Here is a 19,660-nt window from a genome sequence, read left to right as displayed (position 1 = left end):
TACTAATAAGTGATCCCTACTCAATGCTTCAAGCAAAGCCAATTCCTATTAGTGGATATAGTCAGTTCATGTGTGAGTCCATGCATGTCCCAATGGGCTGGGCACATTTCTTTTCACTATGATGTGGTCACCAAATTTTAGGCGATTGTTGTATGGCCAACTAGTACATTTTATGCTCTGCCCAACTTGTACTCTACTGGCCCCAAATTTATGGCCAACATGTCCATGTTTGTTTATAGGCTGGCGCTCCCTCTTTCAATCTATGTCACTTTGCATACTTCCATAGCAAGTTCCATTGGAGAGAGGAAGCCATTGCCAATGCCCACACAACCACTGACTCGTGTTGTTTTTGTACTATCTCATGTCTTAGTATATGGATTTCATTTCCCAAGCATCTCTTTCATTCTGAGTTCTTTGTGCACTCTTCTTCTTTTCTTCATGGTGTATTTAGCCTGCAGCACGCGGCATTTACTTTTGCTGCATTGTTCCACGGCTGCAATTGTCAAAGTAATAGGTATGCTCTGATACCATATCAAAATAGTGTGACAAAATAGTATGCACTCATACAATATCAGAGAGACAATAGGGTTTGTGGGGAGAAACACAGAGTGTACAGCAACTATTGAGAGAAGAAGAAATTCAAAGAAAACACAAAAGAAGATGATGATGATGATAAATGATGAATTTAAGTCATGCTAAGTGAATCAAGCTGACACAATGGAGCCAAAGCTTTGAGGATGATTGCAATGTCCTATTTGATTAGGCAGCAGCACCTGAAGGGAATCTACATCGTGAAGGGAGCAAAACACAGTCCTCTAGCAATAGGATATCAAAGGTAATGGTAAATGGTGAAGGAAAGGACGGCCAGGCTGTAGAGGGAGTGAAATGCAGTCCTCAAGAGCTGTCAAAGATGAAGGGTATTCTGAAATCTCACCGAGATGATGGCTGCTATCAAGGCGATTATTGGGCAGCCATCTAGAGAAGAAAATGCAAGAATATCTTATGAAGATTTCCCCATGTAAGTATCTGCTGCAAGTATCTGATATAAGGCTGATAAAGAGGGTGTAACCCGTTATAAACGGCCTAAAGCTGCTGCAAACACAAGCCTAATGATGACACCAAGTGAGGAGGGATGGCACCAAATGAGGAGGGCTGACGCCAGATGATGTAGGCTGCAAAGCACTAGATCAAGATCGAAACAAAAGTGACAAACAATAATGTTCTCCTCGTGGGCTGTGAACAGCAATGGAGAGAATGGAGAAAGGAGGGAAGAATATTAAGAGAGGAACAAAGTGTCAGAAGGAAATGAATGAGTGGGATGAAGAATGACGGAAGTTAGTGCCGTACTCATAGGCACGGATTGTCTCGCAAGTGGCACCCCGAATCTCTTGGGTGGCGCCCCAGCTCTCTGGAGTGGCACCTCGGCTCTGACTAACGATACAAATATAGCCTTTTTGGGGTTGTAAATAGAAACCAAAAATAGGAATGAAGTAGAGAAAATGCATCGAATGACTTGGTTTCTCAACACCCCCTCAAGCCCAAAAAGGAGTGAAAAAGAGGAGTGAGAGAGAGAAGAAGATCAACCCTGAAATCCCAGTATTCCAGCTATAAGGTGACCTGAAGTGAAGAACAATAGACATGATGAGCAAATAGAGCCCAAGACTCAACCTTGAGAGAGAAGCCACAAGCTCCATTACTCCATATTGGAAGGTATAAGAAGGCCTAGCCACCAAGCCATGGCCGAAACATCCAAAGCCCCGAACTAGGAAAAACCTATAGTTCCTAGGTGTGAATGGGAATCAATGGTGAGGAATCAAAGGGTATGGTGTGGAGATGTCAACCATCCTAAGAAGATAAAGGGGTGTCGACAAGGTGTGTGAAGGACCGCAAGAGTAGGGACCCCCTTTGGATCTAAAGAAATGGGATCCCTTGCCCTTGAAGGAGAAGAGAGATGAGCCCCCTTTGAATTCCCCTCGATAAGAGAGGGAATCAAGAAACTCATGGATCACGACCTCCGAAGAGTCTGATGATGAAGGAAGTACTACCACGATGCCAAAGAGTGTATTTGGGACTGTTGAGCTAAAAATGCATTAGCTTTAATTAAACAGCCCCAAAACGTACTTAATTAATGAATCTAACTTGTTCTTTAAACAAAAATGCGTTCCTAGAGAGTGTCAGTGTCCCATAAGCACAACCCCACTTGGGAGGACCTAAAATTTCTATAAATAGGTATGCTGCCCTCCATTTAGTCTATCTCGTTTTTGCAAATTGCAGCCATCGGTGCCTTCTTCTAGCCGTCGCCCACTGTCTGGCATCTCCTTCTAGGCTGTGTTTGGCCTCTAGCTACCATCGCCAACCTCTCCACCATCATCTAGTGCTTGTGTTTGATCTTCATCAGCTAGGTGTCAATCTCCACACCCTCCAACTGCCTCGGTTTGAGCCTCCATTAGCTTGGCGACAATGTAGCTGCTCCTCCTCCATCTGGCAACATCTTCTTACTTGTGTTTGCACTCATCAAGAAGCGCCTGACATCACCACACCCTTCTGCAGCTATCGCCTCTGTCTCCAGCAGCCTCTAGTGTCAACGTTTTGCAAATTCCTCTCTTCATAGTTAGATTGGTGGTCACAGACTTTGGATCCGTCTCCGGTGGACGTCACTCTCTGACAGACTACTCTGCCCTTGTGTATCTGTACACTCTTACATTCATTTGCAGTATTCATTCACTTCAGAGTTGTGCTCTTCTCTCCCTTCTTCAGTTTGTGTTTGAGTTTTGAGTTATGTGTTTAGGGTTTGAGTTTTGCTTTCTATGTTTGTGTCTGTCTCTTTGTGTTTCTGTCGTGGTCGTACACTTTGTGTTTCCTCACTACAAACCCTAGCAGTTTTCTTCACATGGTACTAGAGCCGGTGCTCTTGTAAAGAATATCCTACTAATATTGTGGAGAGCTAGTCTTTGTGCGAGGCACACAATATGACTCGTAACCGAATCACAATGTCCCAGACACCTTCTCCAATTCCTATGATGTCCTATCAAGCTTCTCCATCACTAGAGGCCCTGAGACAGCATTATGGACTCGGTGAGGAGGATGACACTCCACTTTCACCTTCACCTTCTTTTTCTACTCCTATTCCAGATTTCACTAGCATGACAAAGGAGGACTTTGAGGAGTACTATCGCAACAAGTATGGTAATGTTTGTACCCCTCCTACAAGCTTTGCTACCACATTCGGATCGGTTGGTGAGGCTGGCCACCTCTTCGATCATGGAGGACATACGGCATTTGGAGCATCTGGCAATCCATCTTCATCATTTTAGCTAGGTCTAGTATCACGTTCATTCATCCCTTTTGAGTTGAATGAATCAAAACCCTCGCATGTTTCTTCTTTTGAGGTGCAGGATCTAGATGGCTTTACATATGTGAACTTTAATAGAGGGGACTCACGAAGCAGACGGAATTCAAACACATCTACAGCTTCTGTTCATTTGAGCATGTAACACACACTTCTCACTTTCCTCCCATCCCACCCTCTTCTACCTCCAGCCTTGATAATCTCTCTTTATCCTTTCAAAATCGCAGATTACACTCCACATCCGCTTCATATATACTAGGGGTTGGATGTTCCATCTCCGCTCCTAGCACCTTCTCATTCTCCACCCCATTCTCTACCTCTTTGCACCATGGTACTTCATTAGGGGAAATGCCACCCTTTAACAAAGTGTCTCTCACCTTTTTGCAAATGAGCACACCCATAGCACCTGGGGCGGCTGTGATGGGCATCCCCCTCACTACCCCAGATTCACATCTCACATGACCACTCAGACACAAGGGATTCCATCCTCGGCTTATGGTGCGTCATCCCACTTACCTTGGGTTACACCTACACAAGGATTTCCATCTTCTACTCTACATGTTTCCATCCCACCTCCACCATGGGTTACTCATACCGCTACCATACCCATGCCTAGTCAGCCCATCCCTACCTATGGATCCACCTTGCACACTACCCGCATGCTTGGTGGGCACTCTGGGGTCCATTTCCAAGTGCACTCCACTCCATCTTAACCCCATTACACTTTTTCACACTACCCATCTCCGAGCACTACCACTCATGTTGCAACAGCCAAGAATGCATTCACGGATAAGACTCGTTTTAACGGGTTGAATTTCACCACTTGGTCGAATTTCATGCAACAAGTGCTTGAGTCTCAGGGTCTTTGGGACCTCGTCATTGGTCTAGAGCCTATGCCCGACTAGCTCACCTTGACTACATCCGTCAATGGAGAGCCTGCAATGCCACAGCCAATATTGAGCTGATGCAGGGATTGCTTCCTGAGTTTCATTCTCAGTTACAGCACTTTCTACTCGCGTCAAAGCGTTGGAGTCACCTTCTCGACCGCTATGCAGCCCAAGATCGTACTCGGCACATAAATCTCGACTTTGAGCTTCAAGAGTTCTCTATTAAGAAAGGGGATGATCTAAAAGTCAAGATGGCTGAATATAGGCATGCCGAGTTCACCACTACTGGCTCTCCAAAGTCGGACAACGATTAGGTTACGTTCTTGTTAAATAAGTTGCCTGAAAATACTTCAATTTCATTCAGCACATCATCTCACAACCTCGATTGCCAACCTTCTATGAGTTTAAGTGTCAGTTCTTGCATTACGCAAGGCTGCATGATCAAGTCCACAAGAAATCCTCATGAAAGTCTTATTCAGAACAAAGGGGATTGGTTGCCTCTTCTTCGGGAGGGAAAATCAACAATGGCAAGAACTCACAAGATGCAAAGGCAAGCCAATCAAAGGGTGGCTCCTCTTTCTCAGATGGAACCAAAGAATCTAGACCTATCTAGTAGCAACTCCCTAAGAAAAACCGGTTTTGCCCACACTGCCAGAGAGCAGGCCATGTGGACGAGGAGTGTCGCTCCAAGGCCCAAGGTCTTCCACCCAAAAAGCCTTCGCAGACCACTGCGACTGCACAGTCCAATGGGGCTACGCCTTCTGCTATTGCTTCATCTACTCCTTCAACACCCGTTCTTGCTGCTAGATATGTGGCCCGAGCATAGCCTCAGCAAACAATCTCTTTCACTATCCTTAAGGGACTGGCTGATTGGTCTACAAGTCCCGATCCCGTTGCACTTCATGCATCCATCTCGCCTCCCTCTCCACCTTGTCAGGCATTCCCTTGGCAAAGCCCTACTATTGGACATACGTGATGGTGGACACCTTCTTAGACTAGCATGTTTGTAGGTCCTTTAGGATACCCTAGGTCAATCTAGCATCCATTTTTCGCACTCTTAGAGTCGGATCCATAGGATTCATTGTCCTTAGCTTTTCCATTCTTAAGTCTTTCGCTGCATTTACTCACACGTATACACATTCATTGCATTGTCTTTTCAATTAGATTTTCTCTCTGTTATGTTTTGCTTTGGGGCATCTCACCACTGACCTCTATGTTTGCAGATTCTCATCTCTTTTGCAGGGTTTTGTCTTACCTTGGCTAACTTGCAAATTGCTTTGGTCCTACCTTGGCTAGAGACGTGGGGATGCGCACCATTCCTTTCATGGTTTCATCATCCTACACTTGCCCTTCTTCCAGCATGGAGGCTTTCCCTCCCGAGGCGAATCATGCAGCATCCCTCCCGATACTATCATAGCGGTGACTTCTACCTTGCTCTTCCAGCAGGGTGCTTCATCCACTTCATCTTCTTCCATTTCTTATGGTTCTTGGCACCACACGAAGACCGACATCAGGCTCCTCTTCCTTCTTCAGCATCTACATCCAGGTTGAGAAGGGGTTCCTACCCTTCTTGGTATTCTACAGGCTTCAGCACTTTGCCTTCGACATCGGCTTCTCCCCCCTATTGTACCTTCCCCTTTGCATTGCATGATTTCATCATCTTTGTACTAGGACACTTGGGCAAGTGAACAATTTTCCCACAAGGGACATTGTCTAAGTAGTACCTAATGCTTGAGCATTCTTCAACATGTAGCATACTTTGCATCTCATTGTGCAGAGCACCACTTGAGTGGATCCTAAGCTGTTTCCACCGGCGGCAATTGACACCATACCACCGTACTCCCTCATCATATTTTCTTCATTATCGACACCCAATGATGGTAGGGATAGTATGTTTGTTTTGTGAATGTCTTGGGTCTGACCATCCCTTTTTTAAAAAAAAATTAAACTCTCCCATCAGGGACACGGATACTCAATAGGACGAAAACTTATGTGAAACCCTCACTTAAATGTTAACTTCCTCACACCTAAAAAGCCCTTTAAAAAAACCCAAAAAAAAAAATCTATAGCTGATTCCATTCGCCTTTGAAGGGCTTGATAGGCCACTGGGCAGCCGACATGCACCCTTTGTCCGATGCCCTATCCTCTCTAGGGTGATCACTTGGGGTCCCTTGGTAAAATAACCATCACCTCTGTAGTCTTAATAGGCCACTCAGTATAGCTAACATGCACCCTTTGTCCGGTGCTCTTTCTGCTTTGGGGTGGGACGCCTTGGGGTAAAAGATAAAGAAAAAGGGCTTGGCTGGCCTTCATTCTCATGGCACCGTTGTTGGGCCTGAGAGGGGATGTTAAGCTAAAAATGCATAAGCTTTACTTAAACAACCTCAAAACGTACTTAGTTAATGAATCAAACTTGTTCTTTAAACAAAAATGCATTCCTAAAAAGTGTCTATGTCCCATAAGTACAACCCCACTTGGGAGGACCCAAACTTTCTATAAATAGGTACGCTACCCTCCATTTAGTCTATCTCGTTTTTGCGCATTGCAACCATCAGTCAACTCAGATGTGGCAGACCCTTCAGCCTTGCAATGCCCTGGCGCCTTCTTCTAGCTGTCGCCCACTGTTTGGTATCTCCTTCCAGGCTGTGTTTGGCCTCCAGCTGCCATTGCTAGCCTCTCCACCATCATCTGGTGCTTGCATTTGATCTTTATCAGCCAGGCGTCAGTCTCCACACCCTCTAGTTGCTTGCGTTTGGACCTCCATCAGCCTGGCGACAGTGTAGCTGCTCCTCCATCTGGTGACATCTTCTTGCTTGCGTTTGCACTCATCGGGAACCACCTGACATCACCACACCCTTCTACAGTTGTCGTCTCTATCTCTAGCAGCCTCTAGTGTCAACATTTTGCAAATTCCTCTCTCTTCACACTTCGACTGGTAGTCATAGACTTTGGATCCGTCTCTGACAGACGTCACTCTCCGACACATTGCTCTGCCCTTGTGTATTTGTACACTCTTACATTCATTTACAATATTCATTCACTTCAAAGTTTTGCTCTTCTCTCCCTTCTTCTGCTTGTGTTTGAGTTTCTATGTTTTGAGTTATGAGTTTTGCGTTTAGGGTTTGAGTTTTGCTTTCTATGTTTAAGTCTATCTCTTTGTGTTTCTGTCGTGGTCGTACACTCTGTGTTTCCTCACTACAAACCCTAGTAGTTTTCTTCACAGAGGCTTCAATGGAACAAAAGCTAGGCAACTCCTAGAGGTGGCCTCTTGAACCTGAGTAGAGAAGGGAGGGGAGGAAGGGGTATCACACAGAGTTTCCTCGATGCCCACATAAGAATTGGAGTCCGTGGAGCAAGACAGGGGAGGTGAGGGAATAAATAGCTCCTAAGGAGCCATGGGTAGCCGAGAAAGCCATTACACCAAAAAATGGATGGGGAAAACCTTTGTAGCACATTGTGGCGGTCTCTAGGAGATCATAGCGTCTAATGAGATCTTAGATCTTTCTTTTGGTCTTGTAAGGACTTAGTATGCATAAGATGCATCTTATTGACTTGACCATAAAGCTCTTATAGCCGATCTAAAATTATCTTTGTGGCCTAGAAAGGTGAGGTGGCACAAAAAGTACCTAGGGAACGACGCATATAGGGGTAGGGAGCAAAGGTCAACATTGACAATCTGCAGTGGTATGAGCATTCTTGGGCCACAAAGAGTATCTAGGGAACGACGCATATAGGGATAGGAAGCAAAGGTCAACATCGACAATCTACAGTGGTATGAACATTCTTGTTGCAAGAGGTGTACCTAATGGTCAAGTTGTCTTGTGAAGAGATCATAGCACTGGTGTGGAAAATCTATAAAGGGTGGGAGGGAGAAAAAGATAAGAACATCTCCCAATGATGCGGCGGAAATAGGGGATAAGGTGGAGGTGATGTCGAATCTGTAACCTATCTTTGTCTTCTCCAATGAAGAGGATCTTTAGCTCTCTAAGCACCTCTGCTCTAATACCATATCAAAATAGTGTGAGGAAACAATATGCCACTCACACACCGAGTTCTCTTCGAGGCATCTTGGTGGTGGTTGCACACCTACTACTTGGGTATCCATGGTCCTATCTGATGATCGTTGATATGTGTACTATGATGCTCATTTTTATCGTATATTGTATACACCTATTCATGTTTATAGTCTATTTATAGGCTCCACTCCCCCCTCCAATCTAAAAAACTCTACGTACTTCCACAATAGGTTATGTTGGAGAGAGAAAGCTAGTGCCAATGCCCACATAGCCACTGACTCCCATTGTTTTTGGACTATCTCATGTCTTGGTATTTGGATTCCATTTCCCAAGCATCTCTTTCATTTTGAGTTCTTTGTGTAGTATTCTTAAGTTTTTGTTTCTCTTTTCTCCTCTCTTGTGTTACACAGTCTATTACAACAGTTTTCTACACTTCCATTGCTACATCCATTTCTGACAACTCCCAAGGTGTGAGGTGGGCAATGTGTATTGGGCTCAAGTACATATTCACCATGACATGCTGATCATGATTACTAGCAATTCCAACTTCATATCTTCAAGTTGCAGAGAGCAATCCAAACTTAGACAACCTTTACGGATGCACTCCACCTTATAGCCTTGTTTCCCATTGTAATTGCTATGAGAGATTTTTTATGACATATGCAAATAAAACAGCACTCCACTAAAAACCTACATATTTAATATGAAGGAGAGATCTACATTACTTGAATATAAGAAAGTGAGTAGATGTGGAAGGGGAAAGGAAGTGAAGATATAAAAAGGTAATTATATATTTTCTTCTTAGAGAGAGATTGAAAATCTTCATCCAAACTTGAGAGTAAGGAATGGCTCAAGGATGGGAATGGCCATTCTAGGGATTGGAGGGTCTAGGAACACATTCAATTAGTAAAGGCTGGAGAAGCAATTCTTTATTTCTATAAATTTTTGGTTTTGGCATTGACTCAACACATTAGTGTAGACAATGGATGATACTAAGAATTCATCATCAATATGTCCACCCTTTGATTGGGCTAACAACATCAATTAGACAAGGAGCCAACATCAACCTAATGCTATGAACCACTACTCCATCCTAGACTAGTGCATGCTCGTGTATATATATGCATCCTTCATACATATTATATATCAGCCTGTATATATTACTGCGTTTGAGTTCACTTGAGTCCATTGTACAAAATGACTTAGTAACAAAGTTAATGAAAGTTGTTTCCTTTCATTTGATTAGCTTTCATCAGCTATAAGATGCTCAAGCTCGTACAATTTTTGCCCTTATCTAGAGGGCTGATGTTGCAGTTTTTTTTAATTTTTCGAGTCAAGCACAAGGTCCAATGACAACATTGCGCTCACAGTTGCACCTTGCATAGGTACAACATGAAGGGATAAAGACCCTTTGGTACTTGCTTACATAGCAGCTAAAAACGTCAGAAACGTTTAGAAATGAAACGTCAGAAAAGTGTTTCGTAAGTTTCTTTCAAGAGGGGGAAAAATAAGAAACGCGAGTCTTTTTATACAGGGATTTTTAATAGTTTTGATTAGGGAAAGAGGTTTTAAACCTCTATGGAACTCTCTCTTAAACAAAGAATGGCTAATTGAGCTTGAGTGATAATAGAGTCATTTGAGAATAATACATTATACGTTACACATCCATGATCCATTATTGGCTTGTCACTTATGTCAAAGTTAGTCTTTGGAAGCTATACTATGGTTTAAAACTCAAACATTATGATTCATACATATCATACAAAGAAAATTGAAATTAACATGTAAATAGCCTATCTATAATATGAATTGAGTCAAGTTGCAACATCATGATTCTCATTTCAAAACAAACTGATAAAATGTCAAAATCGAGAATGAATCGTAATATGTCATAAATAACTTGTAAATGAGACTAAGTTCGTATAGTATTCAAATCTCAATACAAGAATAGATACTAGATTGACAAAGTTCAATAACTAAACAAAATCACAAAAAAATGAGTCTCTCATCCAAAATCTTGAGCCCTCACGAGTCATTACACATCATCATTATCATCTTTAACATTGCCCAATAGTTTTTGTCAAAAAAACCATGTTTTGGGTCCCAACTCACCAAAAAAAATATTTAAAAAAATAAAAACACCCACGTTTTTTACTCTCAAAAACGTTTTGTACTTTAAGAAACGTTTCGTAAGTTTCAAATTCAAAGAAATGCGTTTCTTAGCTGCTATGCTTGCTTATTACATGTACTATACCCCATCCCAATGCACCTTTTGCAACTTCCTTAGGGGAGAGAGGCTCACCTCCCTCTAGGTAGACCCCCAAAAGACCCTTGTCCGAAACGCAAGGCACATCAGGGACCAAGTCACCTTGAAGAAAAACCAGGGACTGAGGGGACTTCACCCCTCAAAAAATCCTTGTCTAATAGGTTCCTGCAAAACAAGTGCCATGCCCACCTAGGGCATCGGCTCCTAAGAGGTGCCCATCCTTATGGGCTACCTATTAGACCCCTAGACTAAGGTTAGCTTGTTTTGGTGAAGCTAACCATTTGGCGATATCGCAAGAACAAAGCTGTCTGACACGAGTGTCATGCCTCCAAGTTATCTCCTCATTTCCTAGGGAGATTGGAAATAACAAGCTAGGTAGTTCTCACAAGTATCACGAAATAGCTTCACCAAGAAATGCAACATTGCAAACATGTCCGGCCACTACATCCCCAGAGAGTGGTTTTGGAGCCATGCAATTGGGCAGCCCTCCAAGAAGGCATATTGCAGCGCTGATTTTGCAGCTAAGGCATGCATTTTCGACACCAAAGGATTATGCCACCATTGTTTGTTGAGAGTTGGCACAGCCATATTCAGTAACTCAAATCTTCAAGAGGCTATCTAACTTCATGCAACAGAAGTGTCTTCCCTAGAGGCTATTCATCATTATGTTGTGTTTCTAGGATTGATCAAGTAAGCCAAAGGCTACATTTTTATCACTAGAAACTGGTTCAGGGCAAAACAAGGCTATATTTTCTTTGTGAGGCTTGTCGTTCAGTCACATTAGACATCTAGAGTACAACTATAGATGTACTTGAATCAGCAGCATGGCATTCAATTTGAAAAGCATTATCAATTGGCAGCAAAAATTTCATCGCAGAAGGCATCTGCAATTTTGCATCCAGCTCAATCTAAAGGTTCTCAGTTTTTTAACTTGGACAATGCATCAAAATTGAGGATTGTTACTGATCATCATAGAAGACTAAAATCAAGGTTATACTCAGAGATAGTGGCTATCAAAATGTAATTAGAGAAGCCTCTAAGGCGTGGACAATAGAAAACTGTTGCTTAGTAGTACTGTCAGAATGCACATGAAGGCAGGATTTGAAATACTGGACACAAATAGAAAGTTGTTACTTAGTAGTACTGTTGGAATGCACATGAAGGCAAGATTTGAAATCCTGGACACAAATAAAGATGAAGGCGATGATGAAAATTCCATGCATCATGAAGAGCTCAAACATAATTAGCAGCAAGAAGTGAGGGTGTTGAGGATGAAGGCTGAAGATGACAGCTGGCTGAAAATGGCATAAACTATACGCCCCTAGAAAACACAAATCTAGATATATAGTCACCATACAACAAACTGAGCAGCCCACAAATGACATGGGAAGCATTCCAAAAAGTGGTCACAATCCAAAACAAAAGCCTAATCAAAAAAGCTCCAAATATCCACCAGTGACTCATCGATGGGCCTCACAAGCAGCAGATGGCCATACTGCTGCAGGAATTTCACAGGAATGTGGAATCAAAAAGAACGTGGTGATGGGATACAAGAGTAGAGAGAGAGAGAGAGAGAGAGAGAGAGAGAGAGAGAGAGCCTTTACGAAAAAAGAGAGAGAGAGAGAGCCTTACGAAAAAAAAAGAGAGAGAGAGCCATCCTGCATCTTGTAATCATGTAATCTTGTACTTTTTCGTAATTAATACAATTACCTATTACGAAAAAGAGAGAGAGAGAGAGAGAGAGAGAGAGAGAGAGAAAGAAAGATCTATTAACATCTCTAGGAGGCCAGAATGGCCTATGAGACCATAACTAATACAACTGACATCATCATCTCTCATCAGAGAAGAAAACAAAATTATATCTAAGTCTACATGATAAACTGAAATGGAAAATGAAGAATATGAAAAACTGAGAAACTGAAAAGAGTATAGAATATCTCCCTCTCAATTTAAGAAAGAAAGAAGGAAAGAAATCCAAAGAAAGGCGAATCATAATTTGCACGAGCAATTGATTGATTACAAATAATGTCACATCAAGAACCTTCACATGGACCTTAGGTTTTCTAGAAGCTACATCACCTATCTCGCTATTATGTTCTCAATAATCCATAATCTCTTATATGAATCACTGTAAAATATCCAGACCTCTCATGTAGACTTTTGCAATGATTTATTGTGGGCCATGGCATCTTTTTGGGCAACAATTTAACAATGTCAAACTAGTCTTGTACTGTTCTGTGTTTGGATTTGTCTGTGCAGACAAAATTTAATCATGTTACAGATTGCTTCTCTGCCCTTTTAATAAGTTTTTAAGATCATACATCTTTGATTGGATAGACTTATTATCAAAGGACTGTATTTCCAACAAGTATCCACATCACATCCTATCAGTGTGTACATGACAACCAAGGTCAGATCACAGTGTCCACTCCAGCTCATGTTGGTTTTTGCCAGGAATGCAGCATGTGGGATCAAATTTCTAGATAAAAGCACAGCCCCTCTCCAATTGCTCGCACAGTGTTGCCATAGTTTCTGCTGCTGCTGTGTTTCCAGCTCTTGCTGCTGCTGTACAGGCCTGAACAGCAAACTATTACAACTGAAGATAGGACCATATTTCACTCTTGGCGACTTGCCAAACATCCGAACGCTTTTTCATCCATAAATACTACGGCTGAACTCTTTGAACTTCCCATTGTTTGGTGTATGCATGTGCCTGCTTGAGGCACCACATCAATTAAATATCTGTACAAGTAGGGTAGACAGGCCAATGGTGTGACAGCCAACTTTATGTGCATCTTTTTAATCACACAAAGCAAAACCAGTTGAGCTCACATGGTAGATGTGGACTCAAAAGGAATGGGGAATGACAAAACAATTTTCTCACCATGCGACGAACAATGGTGCTGTGCAGGCAATGAGTTTCAATGTCACACATAACAAATTTGGCAGTGTATGTATACGTGCACATGGGCCTTTGTTGGTGAAGGCATGGACGAGTAATAAAACAATGCTGAACCAGCATTTCTTTACAAAGAGACTGGCTAAGTTTACTCAAACTAACCACTGAACCCTTGCTCATGTCATATGTAGATGCAGAGTGTTACATAACAGGGCCCTCGTACAAGGAACCGTCACATTGCTGGGGCCTGTTACATGACTGGCCCCTTTACTGTGTTGCTTCAAATGTATTAAGTGTTCTATCCTTGCGGTTGTCGAATACCTTTTATCTGCCCATTTCAGTCTAGCAGTGGTATTGAGACCACTTTCCCATGTGTGGATTTGCTCATTGCTTCACCTCATTCCCATCTTCCACCATGTCAACAATCCAAGAGATTCTTTGGATTCTTGAGAAAGTCTAAACCAAACAGAACAAATTTCTGGTTAGAAGACTAAAATCGACCCTATCATTATCCCTTGTGACTGCCAAATTCATTGCAAAAGCGCATTCCTCAACAAGCAGACATTGTGGCCAAAATGTTACGCAGCCAAAAACCTTGATTAACTATTTTCAGCTAATGGGAAAAGAAGGCATTAACAGCAGAAAGGCAATGTCAAATCTGCTTCTATAGATTGCTCATCACAACATGGAACGAGGGGAATTGTGGCTAGGAATGGAGAATGCCATTTCAAAACACTTAGGAATGGGTAAGGTGTTCCTTATTGATGGAACTTCCTCCTACCATTCCCTACAGGCAATCGCCATCACAAAAATTCCTATCCCAACACTCGTTCCCCTCATAGGGAACATGCAATTATGAAACAATTAAGCCGCACGAATAGAAAACTTTGTCATTTTTGGACCCTTATCTTTTGGCTAATTGTTTCTGCCTTGTCTTCCACCCCCTGCACTCTTTTCTCACTGTTTGCTGCAGTTTATTCTCACACCTACACAAAATAGTGCACTGGTTATGTTTTCATTAGGAGTATAATTTGGTGTTCAAAGTGATCCTTTTGAACTGCCTTTGTATACCTGTTAAGTGTTTGTTTCAACACTATGAGACATTCGTAATTTTACCTAATGTTTAATATCTCATTTCCTCTCTGTTCCCAGAATGGGACCTCCCCCTTCCTGTGACATTCCTCTTCTCGTTGCCCATTCCCCGTCCCTAATTCCTGGTAACTATGCTTTGCTCAGTGATATCAACAACTTCCTATGTAGAAATTTTAGGGCTGATGGTGGAGCTACATCTCATTTAATCAGTCAAAAAAGTTGCCCGACAATTCAACAATTTGAATTTTGACCGCTTAGTATAGTGTTGGCACCATGGTAGTATTCTATCTCAATCAAGGTTTCATTTCTAGCCAAATTGAACTTGGGCTTTGGGGTTAATTCAATTTCTACTCCAATCATTGAGAATTATCATATTTATTCCTGATTGAAGATAAATCCCCTACTCAAATGCACAGTATATATAGTACTATTCTCCCTCAATCAAGGTTTCATTTCTAGCCAATTCGAACTTGAGTTTTGAAGTTAATTCTATTTCTGCTCTATTCATTGAAGAATATATCATCTTCTTTTCTGATCTTGAAGACAGATCTCCTATTCAAACTGTCAATCTTTGTACAGTAGTTACATACGTTCACACTGAACATGTCATCCTTGTTTTGAGAAAGAACTGTTGCAATGTACAAGTCTAACCAATCAGTATCAGGCAATCATACAAATTGCTAGAACTGTTGAACACATATATCCACATGGTATGCATTCATGAAAGAGAAAAAGCACAGAGGATCTGAAATAGGCCTAAATATCAATAAACATACATGCTAGTTTCAATCATGCCAAACAGCCAGAAGACACAAGGGACAGGAAGGGAACTGGACCTTGAGGTTCTGTGAAGCCGCTGATCTTGCCCAACCAGACAATACCATAAAAGATGTGACCCAGTCTCTTGACCACCAAATCAGATATAGCAAGGCAAAAAAATAATTCTTCAGAAGAATACTTTTTGCTTCCGTGGGAGGTTGGCTTTCTGATTAAAAGATGCGACCCAATCTCTTCACTATCAAATCAGATACAACAAAGGCAGAATGATTCTTCTTTTAGCCATGAAAGATTCCAGCAAATATGCCCCAACAAAGCCTCTCCACAAGAACACACTTTGCTTCAGTGGGAGGTTGGTTTCTGAATTGTTCTCCAAGAACTTGGAAGCTTTCTACCATTTTAAAGACTCTGAGATGGCCAAGGCTGAAATACAAATCTAAATGCAGTTTTTTAACTGTAATCCACATTAAAAAGGATTACATAGATACAATCATTAAATATCTGATTCATATTGATCTTCCTCTGGGATCTTCTCCTCATTGATCAGTCACAATTAGTTTCTCCATTCCTTGTTCTCAAGAACTAAGTTCCCCAAGGCATACCTCTTTCTTCTTCGTGAAATCACTTCCCAAGGCTCTACTCTTTTTACATTCTTCAGCAATGGATAACAAACACAATCGTAACACAAGGCCAAAAAATGAACAAGGCAGCATGGTATGCCAAAGCATTGCCCAAAAGAGGTTAATCTGATGAGGTTCTTGTGAGTGAACAACAAAACTTCTCATTATGTATCCATTCATTCCAGGCATACAGAAGTGTGGGGAAAATTTTTAATAAACAAGGAGAAAAAGAGAGAAAGTCATGGTACTAGTGAGCCTTAGTTAATTAACTTGACATAATTCAACATCAACCATTACAATGCCATGCCTTACAGGCACAGCTAACCAAAGCAAAATGGTGTTTTCCTTACTAGTCATTGATAGCAATACAAATCAAATATTTTCAAGTGCAATCATTTGTACACAAACTCAAAGCAAGATGTGTGTGTTTTGAGCTCACAATGTCAAAAACTTTGATACACAGAATTGAATACCAGGGCCCCATTTTGATTAAACAGGAGCTTGAGCAGGTCTGCCCTAGGTTTCAGCAGCAAAAACAGGGCAGGTAGAGCTTGCACCAGCAGCCACCAACAATCCTGGCAAGCAGTTGCAGACATGCATCAAGGAAATACCTGTTATTGAACTTGGTTCGAGATGTCCAATATTATGCCATAACCATGCACACCATGGGACATAAATTGCTTTCTGCTCTTTACATCATTATTTTGACTTTTTCGAAATTGGTTAGCTTTTTGCCGTGAGATATAAGCACATGGAAGGAGCAGATGACAACCTTGCAAATCGCATCCATGTGTAACAAACAAGTTGCAACTTCAAGTAAAAAACATGAAGTCACTAGTCATCTTGAAGCTACTTTTGCAGAGCTTTCTATGAAATCAAGACCCAGTTGCGTCACCAGAGGAGTGTTTCCCACCCAGCCATCCTAACTAATTGTGAATAAGTTGCTCAAATACTAGCACTGCTCTCAATTGGATTCTCTGTAAATGAACTTTCAAGAAATAAAAACCGTGTACCTTGCTGTCCCAAAGCCTACACCGTAAGAATTCCAATTCTGGTTAGCCATATCTATTTGAAGTGTGTACGGTGTTTAACTTTGCTAACATGCCATATAAAAGTGATTCTAATTTGTTGTTTTTCTACAGTTGACCGTGCAAATCATGCTTACAGTTGCACTTGACCGTTTGTTGGAAAATTAGAATCAATTCTGTCCTGCCACTGTGGCTTTCTGGATGTAAACTACTGTGGGCAATCCGACCAGGATGTAAAATGAGTGATTCCAATGCTTCAGCAAAGACCTAGTAGCAAGACACTAGAATATCTGCAATTCCAACTACAATACATCATGCCCAAAGACCTGTTATGTTGTAATTTTGCTGCTTCAACGTAGCTTCTTTTTCATTCGTTTGAACAAGCTATCTCTATGTCTTCATATACCAAAGAAGCATCAAAAAACAAAAATCTACAACGTTCCTCCGTAAAGCAGTACAAAAGTTACAAAAGCTGCCAGTTAATTAGCACAACGACAGGTGAAGCCTAGACATATATGGCTACCATATGTGAGAGATCACAAGTGGATGCTTGTCAGGCAGACACCGAAAGGAGGCAAACAGCCAAGCGTCATGTTTGTACAAAGAATCGAAGGAAGTAGGCTCTTGATATAGTAAGAAATATTTTTTGCAGCATCCCAGACAGTTAATAGAACAGAGGATAAACCCCATTCTCGGCTACATCTACTAGAGATCAACTTCAGCGATCCGAAAAAGTCCCTGTCAGACGATGAAGACTACCAGCATGATTGTTCCACATTCAACATGGAAACGTTCATCTGAGTAGCAAATGGAGGAGCTTGTACAAGATTCAAGAATGGGGTGTATGATCGAAATGGTCAGCGTTCCAATCCTGTAGCTGCAGCTCACAACGCTTGCGTGTAATTGTGGAGTTCTTTGCTGAAGTTGATTCCAGCAAGAAACGCCATTTATTAAGCTAGCCTCAGCGTATCCTACTTCCCATATACCGAGCCACGGTAGACCTCGGAGCCAGAGGAGAATTATTAGTGGACAATAATTCTCACACGCCGTATCAATGCAGGCTGAACAGTAGGATTTCAACCTTGGAGGACTGGTCAGAATTCAGGAGGCTCCCGAATGTTGCTATGCTAATCTGCATGTATGTGCTCTCTGATTGAGCACCGTTGATCCGCAAGGACTGATTCGCAATCGTTGCAAGACAAACTGTAGTTTCCTCAAGGAACATCGGCCACAGGGCGAAAATCAATGGAAAGCTTTGTCATGGAAATGAAATTTGGACTGAAAGGCAACGACAAAGGGACAGACAGACAGACAAATACACAGAAGAGAGAGATAGAGAGACGGACAGAAAAAGAGAGAGAGAGAGAGAGAGAGTTGGGGGGGTTGTGTACCTTGGAGTCAGAAAGCATGTGGCTTTCGAAAGGCGAGTCGATGAAAGATGATGGAGTGACACATGTTGCGTTAAGGGGACCTCGAATGGTGCTTTGATGGTGAAGGTGAGGACATTGCTTGGGGCTGATGTTGCTGAATTGATAGCTGCAGGAAAGCACAGTATACTGTAATACACTAAGATGATAATGATGATGATGATGATGATGAAGCAGCGGGAGGAGGAGCAGAAAAACAATGAAGCAGGAGCTGCTCCTCTGCCTTAGGACCCTTACTAACTAAACCATAGCAATCTCTCTCTCTCTCTCTCTCTCTCTCTCTCTCTCTCTCTCTGTCTTTCTTCTTTACCCAGCGGTCAATCAAAGAAGCTCAAAATCAATCTCTCTCTCTCTTCTGAGTGTGTCACTCTCTTGGAAAGAGAACCAGAAAGTTGAGCAATCAAGAGCATGAAAAAAAACCCTAAAATACTACCAAGGTTGAGCTCTGATGCCAAGGCAGGCACAGAGATGGGATGATTTTGACACTCCCATCATTGGAGGCACATTGATCCAAGCACTCAAGGAGAGGGGAGGAGAGTGAAAGTGTCCTTTTGTGTGTGTGTGTGTGTGTGTGTATGTGTTTGTGTGATGGAGAGAGGTAGAAAAGCCTTGAAAATTGGACCATGATTATATAAGCACAAGAAAGGAACATTGGCTAAAGTTATACATCCAAGGACCTCTTTCTCCTCTTGTGATGTGGAGAGATGCATAACATGACAAGCCATGACAAGGAGAGCATGAAAGGAAGACAAGTTACAACTCTAAAGGAGAGAAAGAGAGAGAGAGAGAGTGTGTGTGTGTGTGTGTGTGTGCATGTATCATATTATGTATCTCACAAGAGCAATACAACATGGCCAGATCTGGCAAGGCCCCAAACTAAGATTGGTATTACTATGTGTGTACTGGGTTCATTATGCACATGCTTGGGGTGGGAAACAACCACTGATTTAGACTGGTGGTTGGGGCCTCCTCTTGCCGTTGTTGTGTTGCTTTATGAGCGGTACCATAACATAAGCATCCTTATCATCAGACAAACTGTGCAACTATACATGCACCTTTCCCTCCCCCTTTTGTTTTTGGCACCTTTCGTTCTTTTTTTTTTTTTTTCAGGGGGGGTAATGTCCATTGCACATTTTCCTTGGCACACCAACCACCCTTACCCATAAAATGACCACTTACCAAGGCATGACAACCACCACCATATATTTATTAACTATATAATATATAAGCTAGTGCAAAATGGTTGATTGACAAGAGCATGGGTAACCAATTCTCATGTATCATGTGACTCTAATGTCT

General features: G+C 42.0%; 1 protein-coding gene across 4 annotated transcripts in view; it reads right to left on the bottom strand.

Annotated features, from left to right (window-relative positions):
* Positions 1 to 18,964, bottom strand: part of LOC148013204 (uncharacterized) — a 70,071-nt gene extending 51,107 nt beyond the window's left edge. Inside the window, exons 1-2 of one of the 4 annotated variants that reach the window (XM_087667970.1) lie at positions 18,326 to 18,964; positions 15,346 to 15,524 (exon numbers count right to left, since the gene is read on the bottom strand). The gene's annotated coding sequence lies outside the window, so the exon portion shown is untranslated. Of the gene's footprint in view, positions 1 to 13,738; positions 13,874 to 15,345; positions 15,525 to 18,325 lie in introns of those variants that run through there. The other 3 variants (XM_087667972.1, XM_087667973.1, XM_087667969.1) reach the window with 3 other exon arrangements.
* Between the last annotated feature and the right edge of the window lie 696 nt (positions 18,965 to 19,660).

This window comes from Lygodium microphyllum, chromosome 26 (assembly GCF_053477565.2).
Source record: "Lygodium microphyllum isolate KBCC chromosome 26, Lygodium_microphyllum_v1.1.10, whole genome shotgun sequence".
NCBI lineage: Eukaryota > Viridiplantae > Streptophyta > Polypodiopsida > Schizaeales > Lygodiaceae > Lygodium > Lygodium microphyllum.
The sequence above is the reverse complement of the archived record's forward strand: the minus strand, read 5'-3'. Positions and strand labels throughout refer to the sequence as shown.